We start from the raw sequence: 27843 nt of genomic DNA, 5'->3' as shown, positions 1-27843 counted from the left end.
ACTTGTAAATTTCATAATTAGATATTTTTGAAAAATTAGATTTTGCAGAATTCAAAAATAACAAAAACAATTTTATCCAAATAAATTCTTGTCAAATTTTTATTACTAATGTATTTTAATAATATTTTTAATAAAGTGTGTGTGTGTTTCACTTTTTTTCTCTATTTTCTTTCAATTTTTTTAGGTAGTACTACTTCAGACTGTTCCATGATGGGAGTAGTAGTACCTGTGCTAATAGACAGATTGCCCCTGGTGTCACTCCTACGATTGTCCTGTATAATGTTTAGATGTGGGCATCTTTCTCACATTTAGATAGGACAATTGCAGGGGGTGTCAGGAGTGACACCTGCTGTGATCTGTCCTCAACTGCAAGTACTACTGCTCCCAACATGGAGCACACCCTGCTCCATGCTGGGAGCTGTAGTACCTGCATTAATAGACAGATTGCAGTGGGTGTCACTTCTGACACCCAATGCGATCGTCCTGTATAATGTATAGGTGCAGGTGGCAGGCCACTCTTCTCTGGTCCCACTGTAGTATGAGTATATGCCGTATATATATATATATATATATATATATATATATATATATATATATATTGTGACAATCAACGATCCGTCTTGGGAATTAGCTCTGGGATTGTCCTGGACCACGCCACAGGATGCGTTTCTTCTCAATAAACCAGCAAACAAACATTTATAATGCAAATCTGGCACCGTGCCAGTTTTATTAGACAGGTTGCAGGGAAAGAAATAAACAAAAAGCAGGAACCAAACAAAATCCTAGACCATCTGGTCACTGACTAAACAGATCAGCTTGTCCTGACTAATAACCGCTGAGCTTCCCTCAGTCAGTTAAACATATGTCCCCTGCAACCTTCTACTCACAATTCATGTTACTCTCTTTGAGCCACTCATAGCTCGGGCTGTGTACTCCTCAGCAGGCTCTGTCTCTTCCCTACAGCCCACATGCTGTCTTCTAGGAAGAGCCCACATTAGACTGAGTCTCCATCTCATATACACCTCCCTTCACTCCTGCCTCATTACTTAAGAAGCAGGTGAGAGCTTCTGCAGGGTGAGCCAAGGAAATACACCCTTTCCTTGCCACACTGCCACAATATATATATATATATATATATATATATATATATATATATATATGTAACCTATTAATCATATTTCCCGCACAGAGATGTGCGGAAACCATCTGGCCAATCATAGCTCTCTGCGGGATATATGAATAAGTGATGAGAATTCTATTCACATCACTGGCCAGCTGGAGTATTGTACAGAGAAAGCTGCTCCATCTCTGCAATAGATAGGATGATCGCATCAGGTGTCAGGAGTGACACCTGTTGGGATCTGTCTATTAGTACAGGTACTACAGCTCCCATCATGGAACAGTCTGTTCCATGCTGGGACTAGTAGCACTACCTAAAAATGTAAAAAAAATATAGAGAAAAAAGTGAAACACATACACACACTTTATTAAACACAATATTAAAATACATTACTAATAAAAAAAATTAAAAACATTTTTTGGAAGAAGAGATGTTGCTGGCCTCTCTATACCCTTATCTGACCTGCACCCCTGTGTAGTATAGATACAAGTTACCGTATATAACAAAATGATAATACACTATGAAGGAATAATATATGTATGGAATAGGGGATACAGCTGGCCTCTCTGTGTATCTGTTCGCCCCATGAGCTGAAACTGCGGACAGCTGCCTTCCCAATTCACAGCAACTCTATCAGCAGCGATCATTTATTGTTCTATTCACTGACAGTTTTCTTTTCCACAAGTTGACACTGAATAGAACAACTAATGATCAGGACTAACAGTGAAAATTCTCTCATCCCCGCCAGTGCAGAGGCCAGTATAGGCTTTTCTCAGGCATGTAATACATCACTAGAATTCTAGAATTCCACTGGGGATTTTCATGTAAAAATGCAGTAAAAAACACCCATTTTGCTGCACAGCGTTGTCTGCGAAAAAAAACTCCACGTCCAGATGTTAGCTGCAAGTCAATAGTAAACTGCAAAATGCTAGATCCACTTGGCGTTTTTCAGTTTGGCATTTATTTTTATCCTTTGGGTGTTTTTCAGCTATTTTGCGCTCAAAGCCTGGTTTTCAAAAACGCCAAATCCTAGTCTGGCGTTTTCCTCCCTAGTCTATGGAAGTGAAAAAACGGCAAGAATAATGTCATGTGGGTTTTAACTTTAGCATTTTTGCAGGTGATTTTTATTCTTTTTTGGACTTCCAAAAAAGTGAGTTTTCGTAAAATTTCGTAGGGTACCATGAAAGAAAAAATTATAAAAAGGATACAGTTGTGATGGAAAAATTGTATTTAATGAAATTTATCTTTTTTATAATGACATTTACCTGGGTGGCAGGAAACTAAAAATGTAGCCGACAATATAAAAAATGTAGAATAGGACCATTTAAAAGTCAAAATAATATATATTTTTTTTAATTAATTTTGTTAAACTTTTTTTTATTAATAATGGATTTTAATAATGTGTTGAATAAAATGTGTGTGTGTGTATGTTTAACTTCTTTCACTTTTTTTCTTTATTTTTTAAATTTTTTAGGTAGTACAACTACTTCCATTATGGAACACTGTTCCATGATGGGAGTAGTAGTACCTGAACTAATTGACAGATCACAGTGGGTATCACTTCTGAAACCTGCTGCGATCCTCTGGTATTAGCTATAGAAGCAGGGGTAGCCGCAGTTGTCTGGTCCCCAGCCTGACACTATACTCCGCCGTGATGTGAAGTTCACACATCCCAAATTCATATTCCCGCTAAGAGCTGTGATTGGCCAGATAGTGTCACTCACAGCTCAGCGACATATACGAATCTGTGATGTGAAGATAACCTCACATCACATCTTTGCGCGGTATACAATATATACAGCTATCTATAGATGTACATAATGTATACAGAAGATGAAGAAGTACAGACGGGAGCCAGGATGGTAAGTCTGAGGCTCTGTTCACATTGTGCATTTTGTATAATGTGAACAGACCATTCTAGCAGTGTACTCCAAGACAGTGAGACTCCAGCTGTTACTTGGTTGGTATCTTGCTGTGATAAAAAATACGGGGAACCCTATGCATTTTTTTCCATTAATAAATAAAAAACACATAGGGTTCCCCATATTTTTATTCTCAGCCAGATACCAACCAAGCAGCAACAGCCTGACATTACCAGGGTAAGCAAGGACCATTGTTACTGGCCCTCCGCAGCCTAAATAATGCCAGCCTGTTACCACCTAGGCCCAGGAGCGCAATTTTTGATGCTCCGAGCCTGTTGGCATCAGCTTTTCCCGGCACCTCTGTGGCGGTGGGTACCAGAGTAATAATTGGGGGTTAGCGCTAGCTGTTTTTGGGGCTAACGCTAAGCCCCCTGCTTAGTAATGGATTCCATCAATAAGACAGCTTCCACAACTAAGTCTGAAAATTCAATAAAAAAAAAAACACAACACATTTGAAATTTTTTTTATTCCACAGCCCTCGTTAGCCATTTTATTAAAAGAAAAAAAATCCAGTTCATCCGCAGTAGTCCTCCGAATACGCCGTAATCCTCTACATACACGGATCTGAAATGAGAAGGAAAAAAAACAACAAACAATTGGATAGTGCATTTTTGTCACTCTCCGCTGGGGAGAGCGCCCATATTGTAATGTGTTCCCAAAAAGGGAGCCTCCAATTATTGCAAAACTACAACTCCTGACATGCATAGTGCACAGCTCAGCAAGGGGTTAAGTGAGCCAGCAATGTGTATACTGTATACACATACTAGGCTTACTGTAAGTTCTTGCTGGGCAGTAGATATAGGACATAGATCTACTGCTCAGCATCAGCTGTTCTCCCGGCTCTGTCAGGAGTGACACTTGCTGTGATCTGTCCCTTACTGCAGTTACTACTACTCCTAACATGGAGCACACTCTTCTCCATGCTGGGAGCTGTAGTACCTGCATTAATAGACAGATCGCCCGGGATGTCACTCCTGACACCCGCTGTGATCCTCCTGTATAATGTATAGATGCGGGCAGCCGGACGCTTTTCTATGGTCCCCTGCACTGATGCATATATATACACCTATTCATATTTCCCATCTGGCCAATCACAACTCTCTGTGGGAAATATGAATAGGTGTATATATACGGCAGTGCAAGGGACCATAAAAGAGCGGGCAGCCGCATCTATACATTATACAGGAGGATCGCAACGGACCCGGGCGATCTGTCAATTAGTACAGGTATTACTACTCCCATCATGGAACAGTGTGTTCCATGCTGGGAGTAGTAGAACTACCTAAAAATTTTAAAGAAAAAAAGGGAAAAACCCACACACTACATTTTTATTATTGTCTACATTTTTAGTGCCCTACCTGTCCACATAATTTGATCCCTGTTTAAAAATTAATAACAATTCTGTGAAAGGGGTATTCCAGGATTTTTATTTTTTTTACAGGGGCTGTAAAGTTAGTGTCGTTCATAATATAGTGTCTGTACCTGTGTGTGATGTTTTTTTTTATGTGATTTTCACCCCAATATTTATTTTTAACAGTATACAAAATGAATTTCCCAGGTTGCAATGTGGCAGAGATCTGACTCACTAGTTAATAGGTGGAGCGATCGCTTAGTGGGAGAGAGATCAATCTGCAACTAATGCAACAGCTGTAGGCACCCTGATTGAAAACCACAGGTCTTTTGAATGGATGTAGCTCATTGTTTCAATGGATGGGGTGGCTGATATGTGGGAGGGAGGAAAATGGAATTATGGGATTTGTAGTCAAAAAAGAAAAACTCAAACAGGAAATACCAGTTCACAAAAAGCTAGCAACAGTATTATGGTAATCTCATGTCCATCACGGTCTGCCAGGTACGTACTAAAATCCCCTTTTGGTGGATAACCCCTTTAAATACAATTTTTTCCATCACTAATGTATCTTTTTTTATTTTTTTTAATGGCACCCCACAAAATTTTAACAAAAAAATGGATAGCAAAAGTCCAAAAAAGAATAAAACTTGCCTGCAAAAATGCTGCATGGCCACATGGCGTTTTTCTTGGCATTTTTTCACTCCCATCGACTTATATGGGAGGAAAACGCCAAGATTTTCCTGAAATAAATGCCAAAGTCTCAACAAAAGATCGGTTTTGAAAAACGGCCAAGGAGCCCAAAATATCAGAAAAACACCAAAAGGAATAACCCCTTAATGACATAGGACATAAGTGTACGTCCTTATGAGGTGGTACTTAACGCAAGAGGATGTACATTTACGTCCTTTACATCACCGTCAGCATCGGAGCACTGATAGCAGCCAGGGACCCGCCGGTAATGGCGGTCATCCATGATCGCGCAGATGTCTGCCATTAACCCCTCAGATGCCGTGATCAATACAGATCACGGCATCTGCGGGAGTGCAGTCAGAAAAATGTATGATCGGATTGCCTGTAGCGCTGCCGTGGCGATCCAATAATCTGTAATGGCGGACAGAGGTCCCCTCACCTGCCTCCGTCCGTCTCCCGGCATCTTCTGCTCTGGTCTACTCGTGCACTATTAATTCCCTTCTTGGAAAAGTGTTACTTGTGTTGGGGTCCATATATTTTATCCTAAGAAAAGTTAAGTTTTACATAATGCATATCCTTTACACTTACTTGTGTACACCAATACTTTGACAAAAAAGAACATTTTCTTCTTCCTACCTGCCTCAGCTACTATTCTGATCCTTCTACCCGCCTGATGCCACACATCTGAGGCCAAGTTCTCCTTCTTTCACCCACCTTGGTCACCGGGTGCTGGTATTGCCACCCACCGCACCATTCTGTCACCAGGTCACTTTCAGGACTCCTGATGCTGCTTCAGCCACCTCCAGGCTGTGCCATTCAGACACTATATGGTCTCTTCATGCTGCCACAAACTCCAGGCTATGCCATTCAGCCACTATATGTTCTACTCATGTTGCCGCCAACTCCAGGCTGTGCCATTCAGCCACTTTATGGTCTCCTTATGCTTCACCACCTCCAGGCTGTGCCATTAAGCCACTATATGGTCTCCTGATGCTTCACCGCCTCCAGGCTGTGCCATTCAGCCACTATATGGTCTACTCATACTTCAGCCAACTCCAGGCTGTGCCATTCAGCCACTTTTTGGTCTCCTCATGCTTCACCACCTCCAGGCTGTGCCATTCAGCAACTATATGGTCTCCTCATGCTTCACCACCTCCAGTCTGTGCCATTCAGCAACTATATGGTCTCCTCATGCTTCAGCCACCTCCAGGCTGTGCCATTCAGACACTATATGGTCTCTTCATGCTGCCACAAACTCCAGGCTGTGCCATTCAGACACTATATGTTCTACTCATGCTGCCTCAAACTCCGGGCTGTGCCATTCAGCCACTATATGGTCTCCTCATGCTTCACCAACTCCAGGCTGTGCCATTAAGCCACTATATGGTCTAGTCATGCTTCACCACCTCCAGGCTGTGCCATTCAGCCACTATATGTTCTCCTCGTGCTTCACCACCTCCAAGCTGTGCCATTCAGCCACTATTTGGTCTCCTCATTCTTTAGCCACCTCCAGGCTGTGCCATTCAGACACTATATGGTCTCCTCATGCTGCCCCAAACTCCAGGCTGTGCCATTCAGCCACTATATGGTCTCCTCATGCTTCACCACCTCCAGGCTGTGCCATTCAGCCACTATATGGTCTCCTCATGCTTCAGTCAACTCCAGGCTGTGCCATTCAGCCACTATTTGGTATCCTCATGCTTCAGCCACCTCCAGGCTTTGCCATTCAGACACTATATGGTCTCCTCATGCTGCCCCAAACTCCAGGCTGTGCCATTCAGCCACTATATGGTCTCCTCATGCTTCACCACCTCCAGGCTGTGCCATTCAGCCACTATATGGTCTCCTCATGCTTCAGTCAACTCCAGGCTGTGCCATTCAGCCACTATTTGGTCTCCTCATGCTTCAGCCACCTCCAGGCTCTGCCATTCAAACACTATATGGTCTCCTCATGCTGCTACAAACTCCAAGCTGTGCCATTCAGCTACTATATGTTCTATTTATGATGCCGCCAACTCCAGGTTGTGCCATTCATCCACTCTATGGTCTCCTCATCTGCCGTCAACTCCAGGCTGTGCCATTCAGCCACTATATGTTCTACTTATGCTGCCGCCAACTCCAGGCTGTGCCATTCAGCCACTCTATGGTCTCCTCATGCTGCCGCCAACTCCCGGCTGTGCCATTCCAAACTATATGGTCTCCTAATGCTGCCACAAACTCCAGGCAGTCATTCAGTTACTATATGGTCTCCTCAAACTGATGCCACCTCCAGGCTCTCTCATTGTGCCACCATATGACATGTGACTCCTTGTTAAATTTGGTCCTTTGTAACCACACGCCGGGGCCCGGGACATTAAAACTTTAAAATTTCAAAAAATTTTATTTAAAAAAATGTATATAATATTTTCAAGACTGAGGTACTATGGTCATCGACGTCATATAGTAGCTGTGGAATTACCACAAGAATCCAATGAAACAGGTTGGAGCAATCACAATGAACCATTGCTGATTTAATGAAACATTTGCAGTTTCACAAAAAAGACAGTGGGAGGGGGGAGGCGGTGGCGGTGAGAGGCACGGGCCGGAACAGGTGGTAGCTCACCTCGCGGCAAACCGCCAGCTCGATGCTTACCAGAATGGGTAATTAAATCAAATAAAATTTAATAAAAATTACATAAAAATCTATTTACTCTCTTCAATTTTGATGCCATATGGTCTCCCTGCCTCCACATTCAGACGTTCTGCCGCAGTGATTCTATTAGTGATGCCTGTAATCTGCATGTCATACTGAATAGCATTATTAGTTCACCAACAAAGCACACTTCCTATGCGTGTTAGAACAAAGCAAAATGTACTACACCCCTTTTGAGACTCCCTGTAGGCCAGAAATTAGCCGTTTTTAATACAGATTCACCGCAAATAAATTGGGACCAAACCAAATTTTTTAGGAAAATTCGGCGAATCGGCCAAACCAAATTTTTCAAAAGTTCGCTCATCTCTAGTCATTACATTCTCATCTTATGAAGGACATTTCCAAAAGAATTACACTAACCCAGCACACTCCCTATGCATGTTACGGCAAAGCAAAGTGTTCTACACCACAATTGAGGCTCTCTGTATCCCAGAAATAGCTGTTTTTAATAGAGATTTGCCACAAATTAATTGTATCGTATCAAAACCAAATTTTTTCAGAAAATTCGGCAAATCGGCCGTATCAGATTTTTCAAAAATTCGCTCATCTCTATTTATGAATCATAATGACAAAAAATTTAATGCAGTTGTTAATGGATAGCATATAAAAAAAGAAGGTTGCAGAAGCACTCTTGGTCAAAAATGGAGGCTCTTAGTGCACTTTTTGATCAAAACATGTCCCCCCCCATCCACCATGCGGAGGTGAGTGTTATGAGTGTTAGGCTCAGAATGTGTGTTAGGGTCCCATCCGAAATGAGGCAAATTCCGCGTGGTGGATGGGGGACACGTTTTGTTCAAAAAGTGCGCTAAGAGCCTCCATTTTTTGACCAAGAGTGCTGCTGCAACCTTCTTTTTTTTTTTTTTTTTATACTCTATATTTGCCACAGCAGTGTGCACCCGTGTATCAAGTAGTTGTGCTGGCTTTTTTTTCTTTTTGTTTTGTGCAACTTAGGGGGAATGGCCCCCTCTGTAGCTGTGCACCCTCCCCTTTTTCACAGGAGGTATTTTAAATTGAAAATAGATCCAGCATGTCACCCAGTCAGAGGCTATATGCCCAGCAGAGGTGAGTGTTATGAGCGTTAGGCTCAGAATAATTAGGCCACCTCCGCATGGTGAATGGGGGGGGGACACATTTTGATCAAAAAGTGCCCTAAGAGCCTCCATTTTTTGACCAAGAGTGCTGCTGCAACCTTCTTTTTTGTATACACTGTATTTTCCACAGCAGCGTGCACCCGTGTATTAGGTAGTTGTACTGGCTATTTTTCTTTTTGTAGCTGTTAATTGATGTCTTATAATTGTGTACTGTATTCCTTTTATTACATCTGCCCCATATTTGCTTACTGCCATTTAGTGAGATACCGATAATAGTTTGTTATTTTGGGTGATTTACATGGACCAATATGTAAGTATTGGGGGAGATTTACGATGGGTGGTGTTTTCATACACTGCAAATAAATAAAGTTCAACCCATTTTGTTATTTGGATTTATTAAGAGGCGCATGCTCTATTGCTGCCAGCACAGAAATTTACATTGGCTCCAAGCTAGTGTAGAATTTTGGTGTCACAAATCAGCCCTAAATAAATTATACATAAATAATTAAATAAAGAAAGAAATAAAAAATCTTTAAACATTTTCAACCACAATGCACAATGTATAGAAGGTATATTTATTATACAGAAATAAATAAATAAGTCAGAGCACATTAAATAATTTATAAAAGTCTACAATACACACTGGGGGGTATGTATCAATAATGGTGTTGCAATGTGTGATTTTGATTTTATGTATCTTTTTTGCGTCAAATGGATCGTATTTGCGCCAAAATGATTAATAGTCACATGCAAGTTTGTAATTTTGGCGCAAATGCAGCCCTACAATAGACGCAGACTCCTGCCCCAGAATTCCAGGCAGAACTTTCTGACTGTCTGACTTTGGCTGGTTTACAGAGGTAAAGCTTGCACAGCCAGGGCCTTTTTTTTCTTTTGTATTTAATTTGTACATTAGGGGGGATATTCATCCAGACCTCGGCCTTAAAAAGTGTTGCATTTTCCCCTAGCAACCAATCAGGTTGCTTCTTTTATTGTTCAGGGTCCTTTTTCCACTCTCTGGTTGGGCACTGTTAAAATGTTCTGCATTCTATTGTTGTAGCTATTTTCTCTGTCATTTTATTTTTGGTGTGGATTTGCAGCTTAGTGCAGGTATTTGCGCCAAATTGAAAAGACGCAATTAATGAATTCCAAACCATTGCATGATTTTAACTCCAATCACAACTAACACCGTCAAACCATTTAGCACAACTGTTTGTCGCAAAAAGTAACATATAAATAAAATAGCAACAAAATGCAGTAAAAAAAACTGTGTAAAAGCCTGGGGAGATTATGGGGGATATGTATCGATAATGGTGTTGCAATGTGTCATTTTATGTAGTTTTTTTTTGGGACAAATGGAGCGTAGTTGCGCCAAAATGATCAATTGTTGCATGCAAATGTGTAATTTTGCCGCAATTGCAGCTCTTCAAAAGGCACAAACTCCTGCCACAGAACTCCAGGGAGTGCTTTTTTACTGTGTGACAGCAGCTGAAACATGTTAATTCTAACCTAGGGACTTTGGCTGGTTTAGGCTGGGTTCACATCACGTTTTTCCCCATACGGGAGCACATACGGCTGGGGGGAGCTAAGAACTAGCACTCCCGTATCCCTGTCGTATGCCACCCGTATGTAATTACTTTCAAAGAGCCGACCGGAGTGAACCGGTCGGCTCATTTTTCCCTGTGTGCACTTTTCTACCGGACCTAAAACCGTAGTCAACCACTGTTTTAGGTCCGGTAGAAAAACGCATACGGGGAAAAATTAGCCGACCGGTTCACTCCGGTTGGCTCATTTAAATGAATTACATACGGGCAGCATACGGCAGGGATACGGAAGCACAGGTTTTTAGCTCCCCCCAGCTCCCCCCAGCTCCCGTATGGGGAAAAACGTGATGTGAACCCAGCCTTACAGAGGTAAAGCTCGCACAGCCAGGGCTTTTTTTGCTTTTCCAATTTTTGCATTGTGGGGATATTCATCCAGAACTGTGCTTTGGAAAAGTGTTGCATTTTCCCCTAGCAACCAATTAGATTGCTTCTTTAATTGTTCAGGGTCCTTTTTCCAAAGGTGAGAGTCAATCTGATTGGTTGCTATGGGCAACTCAGCTACTTTGCCTCTGGACAGGTTTTGATAAATCTCCCCCATCCTTAGCTATGGGTTCAGCACTGTCTGCACAGTCCAAGGCAAATCATTTTTTTATTGTCACTCACAAAACTTAGTGCAAACGAGTTTTTCACACTGGAAAACCGTAATGCGAACCACAAAAAATAAAAAAAATAAAAAATAAATAATATATATATATATATATATATATATATATATATATATATATATATATTAATAATATGTCTTATCTGTTAACTGCTACATTATGGACATTTACATGATATAAGAAAATGTTTACAGAGGAAAACACATGATTCTATTGGCCAAATCATTTCTAACACTGTTTAAATGTTCTCCATTCTATTGTTGTAGCTATTTTCTCTGCCATTTTATTTTTGGTGTGGATTTGCACCTTTATGCGGATGTTTGCGCCCCAAGATGCGCCAAAATGAAATGTCGCAAATAATAAATTCCTGCAGTGAAACAGGAGTATGTCTGATTGTCGCAAAAAACGACGGAGCTAAAAAAATAGCGACAAAACACAACCAAAAAGATGGTATACAAAATTTCACCCTCTATAATTCTATATAGGCTCTATTCAGATTACAGTTACTATGGAAGTACAGCTGAGCATAGAGCTGACTTACATAGAGCATATTTATGTTTAAAAATGTGGATGCAATTTTGCAGGCACATTTTTTTTACAAATAAAATACATCGAGAAAAAAACATAACATAACATAGTCTAAGTGCCAATAAAGGATCAATTTGAATTCCATCCGGTCACATTAGAAAAGTCTTTTTCCCCCAAAAAAACATCAATGAGAAACAGGTAAAATGCTGTAGTTATATACAGTAGTTACATTACCATTGTTTAGTTTAGTTTACTATCACTATTTCATGCAATTTTCCATTCCTTACACTGCTAGAGGTCTATGAACTGCAGTTATACCTCTGCCAGGTTATATTTGACTTATAAAAAAAATATAAAAAAATTAGCTGAAAAAAATTAAAATAAGTAATATATATATATATATTTTTTTTTATTTACATATGACACATTTTACCAAAATTTTCGAAGGACCTTATACATGCTATTCCTTGGTGAACATAAAAAGACAACCGAACAACAGCTGAAGTAGTCATGGCATTTAATATGAAGCATCAAAATACAATTTTACTGCTCAATCTGTCTACTGTTTTATTTATCTATCCATCTTCTGTATCTGCCTGTCTGTATCTGTCATCCCAATACTACATACATGAATGCATAAGGAGAAGATCCCTATTTTGTAATTTTGGAAGAATAATCTCTAAGTAAAAATATTTAGGAAATGTTGATCAATGATATTTTAACGCAAACACATCTGTTTGCAATTTAATCATATCCCTAAACACACACAGATTATATTTTATGGGCCCTGTCAAAACAATAGGCAAGGCAGCAGCCTGCGTGAGCTCATCAATGCAGACAAAATGTCTTTTTCTAGACAGGATTTGTGACAAGTATGAAATATGGGAACAAAACAAGTGAGAAAATGATATTTCAGACTTTATAGCTATTTATAGCTAACGCACAACCCAATGCCATCACCCTTGTAGCAAGATCTAAAAAGCCTAATAGATGCAGTGAAAGGTTTGAAGTCTGAAGTCGCTTTCCAGAAATGGCAATAAAAAAAATGTAAAATTAACTAAAAACATTGTAGTTGAGAGCTTGTTTCCTGATGCTGGTTTTATGTAATAATGGTACATTAAATCACACATAACACAGTGCACTGCAGCTTTGTTACCACAATCCATGCTGACAAGTCGCAGTATGTCATCTGTTCCTGTAGTTATTTTTCTTGTTTAGAATAAAAAATAGTGATAGATAGAACTAGAGCTATATACATATACTGTATAAAGAAAATGAAAACCAATGCAATAGAGAAGACGAAAATGCAATGCAAGTGGTACACGTATTGACATCAAATACACTGTGAAAAGAAATGTTTTGTATATAGTGCTTTTAATAATGAAACTGCATACAAGTATGCAAAGTTCATTATAAGTGACCACTGGCTGTGTAAAAATGCCAATAAAAGGGACAGGTGCTCTGTTGAGGTACAACATATGGGCATTACCTGGGGGGGATTACTCTCTACAGATTCTGCCTTGGAAGCCAATCCTCGCTCTCAATAGAAATATGAATGAGTGGTGTCTATTCATATCACTGGCCGTCTGGAGTATAGTGCAGAGATGCATAGCGCAGGAGAAAGCTGCTCCGCATATCTGCAATAGATAGGACGATTGCATTGGGTGTCAGGAGTGACAGCCGCTGTGATCTGTCCTTATCTGCAGGAACTACTACTCCCAACATGGGGCACACTCTGCTCCATGCTGGGAGCTGTAGTACCTGTATTAAAAGACAGATTGCAGCGAGTGTAACTTCTGACACCTGTTGCGATCTGTCTATTAATGCAGGTACTACAGCTCCCAGCATGGAGCAGAGTGTACTCCATGTTGGGAGTAGTAGTACCAGCAATTAAGGACAGATCACAGCGGGTTTCACTCCTGACACCTGCTGTGATCCTCCTGTATAATTTATAGATGCGGCCGGCCGCTCTTCTATGGTCCCCTGCACTGCCGTATATGCGATCATCATATCTATTGCAGAGATGTGGAGCAGCTTTCTCCTGTGCTCCATATCTCTGCACTATACTCCGGCCGGCCAGTGATATGAATAGAACATCACTCATTCATATTTCCCTCAGAGCGGTGATTGGCTGCAACCATCCGGCCAATATGAATGAGTGATGTGTATTCTATTCATTTCACTGGCTGGCCCGGAGTATAGTGCAGAAATACGAGCGCTGTAAAGAGCCGCTCCGCGTCACTGCTATATTATGGACTATTAATACAATTAATAATTATGTGTATTAATACAGGTACTAATACTCCCATCATGGAACACTCTGTTCCATGCTGGGAATAATAGTACTACTTTAAAAATGTTAAAAAGAGAGAAAAAAAGTGAAACTCACACACAATTATTTTAAATATATTTTTTTCCATCCCTACTGCCAAAGGGGCCAAAAATGCAATTTCCACTCAAATGCAAAAACTCCAGAAAAAAGACCAGAAAAAAAGTTTTCTGTGAAAAAAATGTTGGAAAAAAATACCAAAGTGGAATCCTAGCCTGAAAAAAACACCCAAAAAACACCAGTGCAATTTTTTTTTTACTGGCGTTTTTGCATTTGAATGGAAATTTAATTTTTTGCCCCTTTGGAGTTATTGCAAAAATTTGTTGGAAAACGGATGCAGTAGTGATGGATTTTTTTTTTTAAACAAAATTTATATTTTATATAACAACATTTTAATTAATTTTTAAACAGGGATCAATTTATGTGGGCGGGCAGGGCACTAAAAATGTAGCCAGCAATAATAAAAATATTACACATGTTAGAAAAAGAGTTCAAACACCACCTGGTATAAAATTCACAAATATTTTATTGTAGATACATTTAAAAAAACATAGCAGACACATTGTGGAGAAGTGCTGTAAAAGTCAACCAAGACAAAAAATTGGGGCTTATAAAAGGACTTCTATATGGTAATAACCATATGCTATCTAATGTATAAAGTGCATATATTGACAAAAAGTAAAATCCTTGTAAACGTATACAATACCCACTGGTAAAACTAATACTCACAAATAACTAATATATTAGGGGTACCTTCATATAGAAATTTCTCCTTAATAAGAGTGAACACTGAATGTTTATAGCAATAATAATGCTCATAGCATGTGCAGCGGTAAAGGTAAATGTAGATGTATACCATATCAATGCATAGATAACAATATGATAAAAAAAAGAGAGTGGGGGGCCTGGCTTGACTCGCCGAGCATGAACAGCGCGGCGTGAGAGCTCCTGCAGGGCCAACGGTTATAGAGGCACTTTACACTGATATGGGAGGCAGAAGACACAGCAAGGCTCGCAAATCAAGTGCCCCTGCGACTACTGACCCGCCCGGAGGTATCGCCACTTACTTCAGATCTGCGCCAGACCTGCTCTCTGCAGCACGGCCCTCCACTCTCCGGCTGGGGACCGGACTCTCCTGCCTGCAGCCCCCGAGCCTCTCCAGTGGAAGATCTCTCCTGACTTGCCGCTGACTCATCCACAGCCCTCCGTGGCAACCTGCAGGTATGAGGCCGCAGCACTGAGCGAGGCCCCCTCCCTGTCCTTGCCACAACAACAAGGGAGTGGAGGCTCCTCAACTGACAGAGGACACATGGCTACTGCACCCTCCTCGCCAGCCCCTCGTCCACTACCACCACAGCCTGCAATATCCTGCCTGCACCCTGGGACCCTAATGCCGCCACACCACTGGCTATCTCACCTCCCTCTCGAAACCTGACTTCAATGCCAGCCATGCCTAATACACCCCAGCCCCCTCTCCCCTCACCAGTGCTCCACATCCTGCCAGCAACCATGCTCTCATATGCTGCTGTAGCATCAGTACCACTAATTGAGAAGAGACCCTGGGAATCCTGTGCCTCTTATCAGCGCTCACCACCATCTGATACTGCGAACGGACAGGCATCCGTATGTACAGCTAACATCGCCCAAGATATGACTGATTGGTCGGCTGAAATGGACTCAGACTCTGCTGGGAGCTCCCAAGATTCTGCCGCAGATAGCGACCCCCCTGACTATTGGGGTGCAAGTCCCCCTGCAAAGAAGACTCTCTTCAAAACACCACGCAAACTTGCTCCTCCGCGTTCATCCAGATCGGGTCATTCTTCCTCTGATGATACTCCAACCGATACCAGGTGACCACTCTGCCGAACACACTCCTCTGAGCGCTCCTACACTCTGCCCTGTCCAGCACCGGACACCAACTTACCTTCACCTGAGGTGGCCACTAACATGCTCAAAAACTTTCCTGAACTCCAAGCCCTGATGGCCTTGCTGCCCCCTAAATCTGACCTACAGTCCCTGTCCTCAGATCTGCAGACAGCTTGGAGAAAATATCTGAAGCCGGTCAAAGAAGATGTATCGCAACTAAAGCAAAAAGTACGTGACCTGGAAGAATTTTGCTCCTCGGTTGCTGCCCAGATACACTACAAAATACCAGATGACAGTACAAAATCCTTGTCTATTCACCAGTCCGCTATGGTGGAACACCTAGACAACCTGGACAATAGAAACAGGAGGAACAACATCAGAGTCAAAGGCTTGCCTGAATCGGTCCTCCCTCAGGACCTTGCTACCACTCTACAGAAGATTTTCAATGAAATTATCCAAAAGCCTCCAGACTCCTCGCTTGAACTGGACAAAGCACACCGGGCCCTAAAAGCGAAAAGCCCAGACCCGACAAAACCACGTGACGTGGTTTGCAGAGTTCATCACTACTTGGTAAAGGAAAACATTATGAGCAAAGCTGGAAATTTGAAATATCTCACATATAACGGATCCCCCATCAACCTTTACTCTGATCTTTCCTTGAGAACCTGCAAACTACGAGCGGCTCTTAAGCCACTTCTTCTCATGCTGCAAAAAGCACAAATCAACTATAGATGGGGCTTCCCCTTCTCCCTAACGGTGAGATATGACCGGACAACTGCAACACTCAGGTGTCCTGAGGATTTACCAGCCTTCCTGCCAGCTTTCAAACTTCCACACGTTCCTGTTCCTCTCCCCGAATGGGATGGACTATTCCTGCCCACGACCTGGCCAAGAGCGGCCCCTGCTACTCAGCACCCTCAACGCAAAGCTGACCTTCTAATATTACACACCTTCAGGCTCATAGAAGATAGAGCCCTCTTTTGACCCAGATGACGGAAGTCCCTCCCTCATTGTTCCAACATGGGATTAAAGAGCCTGTTGTATAGTAATACGGTGGTATACTGTGTATCGTCCTCTTTTGGTTTCTTTGGGCCCTGCACCACCGCATTGTCCACTGGCGTCTCTTGCCCCCTGTTGCTACGTTTATTCTTACTTGCCCTGCAATGTAATTACTATTGTACCTATTACATAAGTTAATGCCTCCCATTTTGCTGTTACCATGGGAACTCTTTTGTTCTCCTACTGTTCATGTGCCTCCCACCCATAGCAACCCACCCCAAGTTTCCCAGCGATGGGTTTTATCACCCTGGTGTTCCTCCAGGCCCTGTACTGTCTGTTCTTATATTGTTCTTTCCATACCACTCCTGTCATTGGTATTGCTTTTCTCTCTGGTGACTCTTCCACATTGACCCCATTAGTGTAATGATTGAGTTGGTCCCGATCTAGTTATTTGCCCTTAAGGCCTTCTTTCTCAGACCCTAGCTCCCATTCTCTTATGGTGGCCCTATACCCTTCACTTCCCCGTTCCTGATCTCCTCCTGCCTACTGTCTTTCTCACCTTTTTCTTTTCTTCTAGGATCCACTGCTGCCTTACTCCCCTGATCTCCAACCTGGATGACCTGGACCTCTGTGACATGCCTGGTGAGTTGCTTTCAGACACCACACTACACCATGACAGCTGACCTCAAGTTTGTCACCCTGAACGCTCAGGGCTTTAACACCCCAGAAAAGTGTGCTCAATTACTGTACACAATGCACAAACAGAGAGCACACATTGTGGCACTGCAGGAAACCCATTTCAAAACAGATCATATCCCTATAATATCCAATAAATACTATACCACCCGGATTCATAGCACTAACCCGGAATCCAGATCTAAAGGAGTATCCCTGTTTTTCCACAAATTCCTTCCTGTTAAAATCCTCTCTTCTCTTTCAGACCCGCATGCCAGATATATATTTGCAAATTGTGAAATCTCCAACCAACGCCTCACCATAGCTTCGGTCTGTGCCCCTAATAGGAATCAAATATCCTTCCTTATGCAGACCTTGACTACCCTCACGGACTTCGCTACCGGCCCTATCCTCCTCTGTGGGGACTTTAACCTAACCCCTTTTCCCCAAATCTGAAATATCCTCGGGCTCTTCAACCCTTTCTCACACCAAGCTCCGTGCATTGAGGAATAAATTGCACTCCCTACAGCTTAGTGATACATGGAGATCCTAACATCCCCTAGATAGGGACTACACTTTTTACTCTTCCCTAGGGACACATACAGTAGAATAGACTATATTTTTTGTCCCCATCACTTACTGCCCTCTATTACCTACACGTCCATTGGACTCAGGATACTATCTGATTATGCCCCAGTTGCTTGCACGCTGAGGCTTCCTTCTCTATCCAGGCCCCTTTCCACCTGGCGAATCAATGAATCCCTCCTACGGGATCAGGCATGCCTACAGGAGATCAAACACTCCATTCTGAATTTTACTGCTTACCATGCCTCTGACGACTCGTCTCCTATGACAAAATGGGAAGCATTGAAATGCGTCCTCCAAGGACTGCTGATCAAGCATGGCTCTCGGCTGAAGAAGGAAGCGTCGGCGAAGCTAACCGACCTTCATCACTCACTGCACCTACTTGAGACAAAACACAAACAATCCCAACAAGATAATATCCTACGTGAACTCATCCGTACCCAGAGTGAGCTCCTTGAACACCTATCCTCTAAGCACAAATACTATAAACAGCTTACAGGCCGCCCCTTTTATGAATAAATCAGGCAAGCTCCTCGCTTCTGCGCTTAGAGACAGAAAATCCTCCCTGTTTATTCCCTCCATCAAATCACATACTGGAACTATATGTAACCTTATGCCAGACATCCTTGAAGCCTACCATCATTATTACACCTCCTTATATAATTTGCTGTCCCCTCATATTCCACATACTCCACCCTCACCAGGACAAACTCACCCCCCCCCTTTCCTATTACATGGCGAGCACAGCCCTCCCCTGCCTTGACCAAGCTGTAGTACAGGAATTAGAGACCCCATTTACACCAGAGGAATTGGAGGTGGCCATCTCTTCCATGCCGGCGGGCAAGAGCCCCGGCCCCGACGGCTATACAGCCAAGTTCTACAAGACGCTTTGATCTGAATTCTCTCCAATCATACTAGCCGCCTTCAATTCCATATCTGCAGATTCTCCGCCATCCCTTTCCTTCCTACGGGTTTTTGTGACTGTCATCCCTAAAAACGATAAAGATCCCTCATTATGCTCCAGCTACCGGCCCATCTCCCTCATCAATTCAGACACTAAACTCTATGCCAAACTTATAGCCAACAGACTCTCGCCCGTCCACCCAGATCAAGTAGGCTTCATCCCTGGCAGGAAGGCATGAGACAATACTCTCCGCACCTTCTCTGCGATTCATTATGCTCATAAGCATAAGGCACCCATGTTCCTTCTCTCGTTAGATGCAGAGAAGGCTTTTGACCGAGTGGACTGGGAATTCCTGTCGGCTACCCTGTCGCAGATTGGAGTTGGCGGAAAGATGCTGTCCTGTATCATGGCCCTGTACTCCTGCCCACAAGCTCAACTTAGAATTAACGGTAGACTGTCCCGCCCTTTTGACATTTTTAATGGTATTCGCCAGGGTTGCCCCTTATCCCCGCTCTTGTTTGTGCTCTGCATGTAACATCCCCAGATTGACATACGTCAGCATCCTGATATCAGGGGCCTCCCTATGGGGACACACCATTATAAATGTGCGGCGTTTGCGGATGATCTGTTACTGTACCTCTCGTCCCCTATCCCCTCTCTCCCGTCCCTCATGTCCATGATTCGCCAATTTTCCCGATATAGTAATTACAAACTGTATGCATCCAAATGCGAATAACTCAACATCTCCCTCCCCCTGTCCATGGCGTCCCATCTCCGCTCATCCTATCCCTTTAAATGGCAAACCTCCTCCCTTAAACATCTGGGAATACATGTCCCGGCAAAACTGTCTGACACATACCGTCTTAATTTTCCTCCTCTAATACACTACCTAAAGCAAGACTTGACTGGGTGGGAGCGAGGGGATTTTTCCTGGCTGGGTAGAGTTAACATTTTTAAGATGAACATCCTTCCCAGTCTCCTGTACCTCTTCTCCTGTGTTTCTCTTCACTTACCTTGCACCGTTTTTAGGGAAATCTCCTCGCTCCAGTCAAGATTTATCTGGGCTAAGAATCGCCCTAGACTAGCCAGACATGTCCTCATACGGAAGAAAAGAGAAGGGGGCCTAGCTCTAACACATTTTCTCTCTTACTACCTAGCTGCTGTCTTGACTAGAGTACTGGACTGTTGCCACTCTAGTACTGGCAAAAGGTGGGTGTCAATAGAGGGTCAGACAGTGGGTAGTGACCTGACGGCCTTTCTATGGCATCCTCAATCCTCCACCCACCCTGTCCACCCCTCGACACTGTACTCAATTCACTGTGCGCGCAAATTGTACCTGTCCCGGACGGACCTCTTCCCCCCATGTGGCCCTCTGACACCTCTATTTAATAACCCCTCTTCCAGCCAGTGATGACCGCCCAATACTTCTTGTCCTATCGAAAAGGGACAGGTGTCACGTTTCACACCCTCCTCACCCCGACGTCCCTCAAGCCCCTAAGTGATTTGGTCCCTAGTTCTTCCCTTTCCACTACACACCTATTTTAATACACCCAAGTTTCCCACTTTTACCAGAAACACAAGAATGCCCTGCAACTACACCGCCCCCTGACGGAATTTGAGAAGCTCTGTACTACCTCGAGTCCTATCACACATACTATTAGTGTCCTTTATGCCCTTCTTCTGAGTGAGGCTATTAGGCAACTCCTCCCATTTGTAGATGGTTGGGAGAAGGAATTGGGCCATGTTATTCCAGTAGATGACTGGCACAAAGCTCTTATTAAATGTCATAGATCCTCTATGTCCTGCAAATCTCAAGAGACTAATTATAACATTTTTACGAGGTGGTACAGAGTTCCTGCCATGCTGGCGACCTTTTACCTGGGAGTCCCTGACACGTGTTGGAGATGCAACTCAGCCACAAGCACCATGTTACATATTTGGCTGACCTGCCTGACACTGCTTCCCTTTTGGACTAAGGTACTAGACACCATTCACCACATCAACTCAGTCCGCCTTGCACTTACCCCTGAGTTCACTCTCCTCTCCATCCTTCCCCCCCCTCATACCTGTAACCACCTCTAGACTGATCACCTTTCTCCTCATGGCCGCAAGAACGGTGATCCCGAGACTGTGGAAGTCCACTACCCCGCCCACGATATCGTCCTGGTTTCAGGAAGTGTCCCACATCCACAGAATGGAAGAACTGACGGCTGACACTAGCAATCAATTCTCTCGCTACAACATGACGTGGCGACTATGGAACTCCTTCTTGACTTCCCCGGACTTCCTTACCTTACACATCACTGAGTGACCTTGTCTTCATCTCTCCTTACACATTAGTACCCCCGCCCAAAAACTCCACCACGCTGATCATACGTCTTCCTGCAGTTATTCTTGCCCTGACTCACCGCGTACAGCAGCATGTCATGGAGGTCCGGAACTCAACCTGCTCGCAGGTACCTTTGTCTTATATGTGATCCTTCTCTTCCTCTTTCCTTTCCCATCTTTCTCTCTTTCCTCTCAACTTGTTAATCTCCACCCTCTCTTTTTCTCACTCCTATCCTCCATCATCTTCCCTTTACTGTTAACCTACGCATCCCCTTTCATCTCTGGCCCTTGGTACTGACCCTTATTCCCTAAGGGATCACCCCTACTGTTAACTCTACCTTTCCACTTTTATACTCCTCTTGTTTATACTTTGGGAGTGATCCCATGTTGAATCAATGTTATTGCACTGTACCACTGATGACTTATTTGAATTGTCTAATTTTTTTTTTCCTCTGGTGAGTCATTTGACTCCTTTATATTGCATTGTTTTGTATTGATAACGCTGTTTGTTAACTTTCTATAAAATCTTGGAATAAACTTTGATATTGAAAAAAAAAAGAGAGTGTAAACTTATCAGTCTTACCCATGTGGGATAGCAGCCAAAGCCCCGACCCCTACGATTGTTTTGGTTTCCCTTTCTCAAGAAGCACTATAGAACTAGATGCTGTGAAGAACACAGAAAACAATAGTAAATATACAAGTTCTATTATTATGCAAAAATATCTCCCTTTTGCCATTTTGACACTCTTAAAGGAATGCAAAAAATCCTGTATATCACAGGGGAATGTAGTAAAAATGTAGTGTGTGTGTGTGTGTGTGTGTGTGTGTTTTTCTTAGGTAGTACTACTACTCCCAGCATGGAACGCACTGTTCCATGATGGGAGTAGTAATTCCTGTACTAATAGACAGATCGCCCTGACACCTGGTGCAATCATCCATAATATAGCAGAGATGCGGAGTGGCTCTGTACAGCACTCACATCTCTGCACTATACTCCAGGCCGGACAGTGATGTGAATAGAAATGGCCGGATGGTGGCAGCCAATTCCCGCTCTCAAAGGGAAATATGAATGGATTAATAGACAGATCGCAGTGATCCTCCTGTATAATGTATAGGTGCGGGCGGCCGGACGCTCTTCTATGGTCCCCTGCACTGACATATATATATATATATATATATATATATATATATATATATATATATATATATAAATATATATACACCTATTCATATTTGCCACAGAGAGTTGTGATTGACTGGAACCATATGGCCAATGACAGCTCTCTGCGGGAAATAGGAATAGGTTTATATACTGCAGTGCAGGGGACCATAGAAGAGCAGCCGGCGGCATCCATACATTATACAGGAGGATCGCAACGGGTGTCAGGAGTGACACGGGCGATCTGTCAACTAGTACAGGTACAAATATTCCCATCATGGAACAGTGTGTCTCATGCTGGGAGCAGTAGTACTACCCAAAAAATGTAAAAAAAAAAGTGAAAAACACTCACACACTACATTTTTATTATTGTTACAAAATGTTAACATTGGCCTTTTTGTTGGTATTTTTTTATTTTTTTACTCTAGTGATCTAAAAAATTGATGGAGTTAGCTTTTTTTTATTACATTTTGTGGGTTACCTTTTACAAAACAAAACAAAAGATGCAGTAGGGATGGAAAAATTGTAGGGAACAAAATTTATATATTTTTTGAACCAAATTGTTATTAATTTTTAATCAGGGACCAATTTATGTGAGTGGGTAGGGAAATGCCCGCAGGGAAACTGCCAAAGGGGGCAAAAAATGCAATTTCCACACAAAGGTAAAAACACCAGAAAAAAAAAAAAACACAAAAATGCTGGGAAAATCTGTGGCAGTTTTTCTGGCATTTTTTCAGTGTAAAGAAATAAATAAAAACAAGTGGAAACCTAGCCTAATAAATATATAATAGTATCTTGCTCTTTAATATTCTGCTTCTCATATATCAGATATCATTGCACGATGTTAAAGCTCCAAAGCCTAGGCTTCTCTACAGACCATAAACTATTCTTATTTCTATTACGGTAAGTGCAATGTTTGAATTGCCATTATTATTCACATTCTTGTCCATGTATACTTTCCACTATTTAAGCCAGGAAGGATATAGTTATCATTTGATGACCATAGCAATGTTTGCCCATTTACACTTTTATTAACCGTTGATTTTACAATCGCACAAAACAGATTGTTGAGCTAGTTACATATTCTGAACTTTGGTCTTGTAAACTTTTTCTTGAGGATAACACCATTGTAGGAATCCTGCCTGCACGACTATGGTAGTTTAGTGTCAGTATAAATGTTAATTGATGTGAGTCATTATTAAATGTAAATTGCCATGCTTACCTGCCCCGTGCTCGCAAACGCAAATGGCATTAAAATAGTGTTTCTGGTTGGTAAATGCCATGCTTCCACCTCATGCCTTTTGATTACATCATTAATTATGTTTCTAATTGTCCTAGGCTCATTAAACACAATTAATGGTGTTTCTAAGGCTGGGGAGTTATGAGTGTGTGTATTTATTGTCTGTCCACAATAACTTGTAATCTACCTCCTATCTACTGCAATAACAACATTAATATAAATATAAATAATACTACTGTTAATGTACAACAACCTATATTTAACCCCTTAAGACCGGGGTTTTTTACGTTTTTGCATTTTCGTTTTTTGCTCCTTGCCTTTAATTTTTCCGTGTTTGGGGCAGTATGAGGGCTCATTTTTTGCGCCGTGATCTGAAGTTTTTAACGTTACCATTTTAGCATTGATAGGACTTATTGATCGCTTTTTATTCATTTTTTCATGATATAAAAAGTGACCAAAAATGCACTATTTTGGACTTTGGAATTTTTTTGCGCGCACGCCATTGACCGTGCGGTTTAATTAACAATATATTTTTATAATTTGGACATTTCCGCACGCGGCAATACCATATATGTTTATTTTTATTTACACTGTGTTTTTTTTTTATGGGAAAAGGGGGGGGGGATTCAAACTTTTAATGATGTTTATTCACTTTTTTTTTCACTTTTTTTTTGCAGTGTTATAGCTCCCATAGGGACCTATAACACTGCACAAACTGATCTTTATCATTGATCACTGGTTTCTCATAAGAAACCAGTGATCAATGATTCTGCCGCTTGACTGCTCATGCCTGGATCTCAGGCACTGAGCAGTCATTCGGCGATCGAACAGTGAGGAGGCATGTAGGGGCCCTCCCGCTGTCCTTTAAGCTGTTCGGGATGCCGCGATTTCACCGCAGCTATCCCGAACAGCCCACTGAGCTAACTGGCATGCTTTCAGTTTCACTTTAGACGCGGCATTCAACTTTGAACGCTGCGTCTAAAGGGTTAATAGTGTGCGGCACAGTGATCAATGCCACGCGCTATTAGCCATGGGTCCCGGCCTCTAACAGAGGCCGGGTCCGACCCGCTAAGATGCGGGGCCACGCCGTGGCCCCGCGTTATAGATCGGGAGTGGACACATGATGTTCCAGTACGTCATGTGTCCTTAAGGGGTTAATATCACAGCACCATGGACAACAAGATAGAATGGTGATCATAATCCATTACCGCCCTATGATGTATATTTACGCCATGAAGCATTAACAGTCTTAGAACCTTAGGTGCCTTCATGCCATCGGATCAGCACTCTTGGTACACAGGCAGCCTCAGCAGCCTGTATAAACAGAGCACCGATAACACCGATCAATGTGATGCTATGGCCCAGCATTGAACAGTGTTTTAAATCAAAAGATGCCATGTAATAGTCCCCAATGAAGGCAAAAAAAATTGTGGAAAAAAAATATTGTAATAAATGTGAATAAGCCCCTCCCCTTATAAAACTTTCACTCAATCTTCCACTTTTTTCATTTTTAAAATAAAGTAATATAAAAAAATAAAATAAACATATGTACATGTGGTATTGCCTATAGCATTAATGAAACTGAGTGGTGTATACCAGAGTCCAGAATTGCTGATTTTTGGTCACTTCATATACCAGAAAAGAACATAATATAAAGCGATCAAAATGGCCCTGAATAACAAAATCATGCCAATGTCTGGTATTTACCCTTTACATCCTGAGACCAAAGTCACTTGCGGGATCTAAAAGCATTACAATACTGGTGTCAGTTCTTTAGGGGCTCATCAGGACCTCTGCAGTATGATCACAGGGTGCCAATCAGCTTACATGATGGGTTAATGAATAGTGTTGAGCGGCATAGGCCATATTCGAATTCGCGAATATTCGCGAATATATGGACGAATATTCGTCATATATTCGCGAATATTCGCATATTCGTTATATTCTCGCTTTATTTTCGCATATGCGAATATTCGCGTATACGAAAATTAACATATGCGAAAATTAACATATACAAAATTAGCATACGCGAATTTTCGCATATGCGAAAATTAGCATATGCGAATTTTCGCACGCCAGTCTCACACAGTAGTATTACAGCCTTCTTTACACCACACAAGCTGGAAGCAGAGAGGGATGATCACTGTGATGTGTACTGTGAAGAAAAAAAAAAAGAAAAAAAAGAAAATTCGTAATTACGAATATATAGCGCTATATTCGCGAAATTCGCGAATTCGCGAATATGCGATATTCGCGAATAATATTCGAATTGCGAATATTCGCGAGCAACACTATTAATGAAGGGTAGCTGCAGTATCATAACTCTGCGACATTAGTGGTGAGTGTCTGACTACTGATAGTAGCTGTCATTCACTGCCTATAAAGAGAGCATAGCTTTTGCACTCAATTCATAGGCCGACATTTATCATTGTCCTTAGACTGTTTCTTGTGTCTGCAAAAGGCGCAAAAAAGGCGCAAAAAAGGCGCAAGCAGCGTTTATTTGCGCCTTTTGGTTTACACATTTCTGCTGATTTTGAGTTGCAATCCACTGATTTTAGCAGCACACATGATATAGAAGGGTTTTATGAACTGTGCCTTTTTGTGAAAAGGCACAAAAATCGCAAAGCCACCGAAAAGTCTCTAAAACTACACCAGCCCAGACTTAGCTTAGCTTTTTGGTGTATGTGAAGAGAGAAATTTCAGAAAATTTGACTTGCACAAAATGTATCAAATGCTCTGTGACCATTTAATACATTTGGGTGCTCCTACACATTATCAGCACACAAAAAAAGGTGTAGAAAAATGCTTCACTTACACCTACAATGATAAATGCTTCACTTACACATACAATGATAAATGCTTCACTTACACCTACAATGATAAATGCTTCACTTACACCTACAATAATAAATGCTTCACTTACACCTACAATGATAAATGCCGGCCATAGTCACTTGATGTTCCAGTGCCCTTGTGCGTAAAGTTCCAGACAGCAAGGGCGTATATGCACATCTAGAGGTCAAGACTGGTAGGAAGGTGTTAAAAATGTATGCAAAAATAAATATCAAGCTGTGTCCAATAAAAAAAATAACTCTGCCTCAACTTTGTAGCATCTACAATATCTACACACACAATCTAAATAATATGTGTGTGTGTGTATTTGTGTGTATGTATGTTCCAGCATCACATCCAAACGGCTAAAGATATTAACATGAAACTTGGCACACATGTTACTTATATGTCAACAACAAACATAGATTAGGTGATTTAACCCTTACCCAACCCCATTTGCCTGGGTCGGGGTTTTTGTTTAAAGGGGTTATCCAGGAAAAAACTTTATTTTACATATCAACTGGTTCCAGTAAGTTAAACAGATTTGTAAATTACTTCTATTAAAAAATCTTAATCCTTTCAGTACTTATGAGCTTCTGAAGTTAAGGTTGTTCTTTTCTGTCTAAGTGCTCTCTGATGACACGTGTCTCGGGAAACGCCCAGTTTAGAAGCAAATTCCCATAGCAAACATCTTCTAAATTGGGCGGTTCCCAAGACACGTTTCATCAGAGATTACTTAGACAGAAAAGAACAACCTAAACTTCAGAAGCTCATAAGTACTGAAAGGATTAAGATTTTTTAATAGAAGTAATTTACAAATCTGTTTAACTTTCTGGAGCCAGTTGATATATAAAAAAAAGTTTTTTCCTGGATAACCCCTTTAAAGTCCCATACAAGTCTATGGGAAATATGTTACTGCATAACTTCCAAATTGCTGGAGATATTTTGATAATACTTATGTTACTCATGTTACTTATATGTCCAATTGAAATATAGAATAGTTAATTTAACCCTTACCTACACTTATATGAAAGATGTTTTAAGTTTCATGGCAAGTATATGGAACTTCCAGTAGCTTACTTCACAAGCTCCGCTCTGCATCTCCTGGTGAATGTGTCAAAGGATAGGGGATAAGATGTATGATCGCGGGGGTCCCGCCGCTGGGGACCCCCACAATCTAGCATGCAGCACCCACCTGTAAGTACTGCTGGAAGCGCTGGAGGTTTTCAGTCTTTTGCCTCCCGCCCCGCCCCCTCAATGAAAGGCTATGGGAGGGGGCGGGACCCCCGCAAACAGACATCTTATCCCCTATCCTTTGGATAGGGG

The sequence above is a fragment of the Hyla sarda genome, chromosome 9 (assembly GCF_029499605.1).
Source record: "Hyla sarda isolate aHylSar1 chromosome 9, aHylSar1.hap1, whole genome shotgun sequence".
NCBI lineage: Eukaryota > Metazoa > Chordata > Amphibia > Anura > Hylidae > Hyla > Hyla sarda.
Note: the sequence above shows the minus strand (reverse complement) of the source record.